Raw genomic sequence first — 2,760 nt, 5'->3', positions numbered from 1 at the left:
GGGATCAAACCCGGGTCCTTGTGCTTGCGAGGCAGGCAGTAGAACCACTGAACTAAATCCCCGGCCCAGATTTTTTTTTTTTTCTAATCCTCCTGCTTCACTCTTGTTCATCTCCAACCAGACTAGTCTCAAAATTGAAGACAAAATATTAAAAATATACACGCTCCCCTGTGCAACCCCTCCAATGACTCTCCTACACTTAGTATAGGATTCAAACTCCTTACATAGCAAGATCTAGCCCCCGCCCGTCCCCTGATATCATCTGGCATCAGTCCCCTCCCCCGTGACATCTGTTCCACCCACATCAATCCTGTCTGTCTCTCGATCTGATAAGCTGTCCCCCACTTCTGGCCCTTTGCGCTGGCCATTCCCTCTGTGTGAAATTCCCCCGGCCCATGGCTCATTTCTTTATCGCTTTCAATTCTGTGAGCAGGTGTTTTCTCAAGGGAAGATACTGCCTTGGCCGCCCTGAGCTGACACTCGAGTTGTTTCATCATTTTTGCATCTCCCAGCCCTCTGGGTCTCTTTGTTCTCCCAGAGGTGAGCTCCCACAGAGCTTAGCACACAGCTCCTCAAGTCACCGAGCTCCAGCGCCCAGAAGGATGGATCTAAGGCCCAGCATCGAGTTGTACGTTTGCGCCCCGAATCTTGGACCCCAGACCTGTTTTCCACAGACTCTGCAGACCAACAGGGTCCACAAGTTCTTCAAGAGGCTCCAGGTCCGTCCCAAAAGGACCAGGTCCTTCTCGGGGTCGCTGTCCAGCGCAGACATCCAGAGCCCTTCTGGGCCCCGCCCCCTCGCTACAGGGGCCTAAGTGGGCCAAAAATCTTAGCCGCCCCCCCCCCCACCCCGCGCTGCAGCCGCTAGTCAGGAAAACGCCCCCCACATACACCTTCGCTGCTTAGTCTCATCCAGTTCTGGGCGGACCCAGGCAGGAGTTGCTTCGAGGGATTAGACATCCTAGCTCTGCAACGGGCCACGGTGGAGGAGACGCTACGAAGAAGCTGAAAGCCACCAGTGGAGACTCTGCCTCAAAAAGTAAATAAGGGGCCCGGGATTTAGCTCACTTATCCGCCACCAGGCTTCCAAGCGCAGGGTCCTGAGTTCGATCCCCGGTACCCGCCCCCCCAAAGTAAATAAAGGCTGAGGATGTAGCTCAGTGCAGAGGTCCTGTGTTCAATCCGTAGCACCACACACAAAACCTCACAAATATACATCTGCTGTGTAATGCTTCGATGCATCCATACATAGTAAACAGTGTTTAAATCAAGCTAGACTATTTCTCACACACTTGCTGTTTCCATATAGAAAAAACTTTCAAAATTCTTCCCGCTGCTTTTTGCAATGTGTGGTACATTCTTGTTATCTATAGTCACCTTAGTGTGCAACCGCACAACAGAACTTTTTGCTGCTCCCTAACCACAGTTTAGTAAGCACTGATCAATTTTCCTCCATCCTTCCCCCTAACCTCTCCTCCCCCAAGCCTTTGGTAGCCACCATTCTACTCTCACCTGCTGTGAGATAGACTTCTGTAGAGCCCACAGGTGTGCAAAATCATGAAGGGTGTGTCTCTCTGTGCCTGGCTTATTTCGCTCAACAGGGATCTCCAGTTCTGTCCATGTTGTCACAAATGGCAGGATTTCATTCCTCCTCATGGCTACAAAGTATTTCACTGTGCAGAGGAACCACATTTCCTTTATCGGTTCATTGCATAGGTACTTTCGTTGTTTCTGTTTCTTGGCTATTATAAATAATGCTGCAATTAATATGGGAATACAAATGTTTCTTTGGCAAACTAATCCATTTTCTTTGGATATGTGGATCAAGTAGTAGTTCTAGTCTGAATTGTTTGGTTTTGTAAAATTCCATACCATTTTTCCATAATGTCTGCAGCAATTTACATTCCCACCGACAGTGGGGGATTTCTGCCTCATCCTCACTAACACTTGTTACCTTTAATCTTTCTTTCTTTTTTTTTTTTTCTCCTTTGTTTGGTACCAGGGATCAAACTTGGGACCGTGCACTTGTGAGGCAATTGTTTTGGTTTTTTTGAGACAGGGTATCACTATGTACTTCAGGATGGTCTTGAATTCATTATGTAGCCCACACTGGCCTTGATCTTTCATTGATGATCCTGCCTCAGTCTCCTGAGTGCTGGAATTACAAGCACGTGCCACCATGTCCAGCATCTTTAATTTTTTTTTGTTAATAGCTATTTTTACTAGAGTGAGGTGATATGTCACTGTAGTTTTGACTTGCATATCCCTGATGATTGGTGGTATTGAGCACTTTTTTTCATAAACCTTTTGGGGCATTTGTATGTCTTTTTTTTTTTTTTTCTGGTACCGGGGATCGAACTCGGGACCTTGAGCTTGTGAAGCAGTCAGTGGTAGCACTGACCTAAATCCCCGGTCCTGTATGTCTTCTTCTGAGATGTTTTAAAATCAAATTATAGTTTTGCTGTTTCATTTTGGGGTGTGTGTGTGTGTGTGTGTGTGTGTGTGTGCGTGCGTGTGTGTGTGTGTGTATCAGTCTAGTCTTGCTTTTGTTTTCTGTGATTTTGGGGTCTATCCAAAAAAAAAAAAATCCTTGCTTTCTCATTGTTCATATGTTCATGGGTAGCTGGGGATGTAGTATGTGTGACCGGGGGTTCATTGGGCAGCACAGTAAAAGCATAAAGCAACAAAACAAAACACAAAAACACCAGTGTTTTGAGGGGAGGGGAAACCTCACCAGTTTTAAATCATGACTGCCAGCTG

The 2,760-nt window shown here is 46.7% G+C and overlaps 1 long non-coding RNA gene across 1 annotated transcript in view; it reads right to left on the bottom strand.

The window, feature by feature from the left end:
• Nucleotides 1-837, bottom strand: part of LOC104874011 — a 14,807-nt gene extending 13,970 nt beyond the window's left edge. The window contains exon 1 of the long non-coding RNA XR_783626.1: nt 662-837. This is a non-coding gene — a long non-coding RNA (uncharacterized LOC104874011). The remainder of the gene's footprint in view (nt 1-661) is intronic.
• Nucleotides 838-2,760: the final 1,923 nt, after the last annotated feature.

Source organism: Fukomys damarensis, unplaced genomic scaffold (genome assembly GCF_012274545.1).
Source record: "Fukomys damarensis isolate Sample0158 unplaced genomic scaffold, DMR_v1.0_HiC HiC_scaffold_19, whole genome shotgun sequence".
Classification (NCBI taxonomy): domain Eukaryota; kingdom Metazoa; phylum Chordata; class Mammalia; order Rodentia; family Bathyergidae; genus Fukomys; species Fukomys damarensis.
The sequence above is the reverse complement of the archived record's forward strand: the minus strand, read 5'-3'. Positions and strand labels throughout refer to the sequence as shown.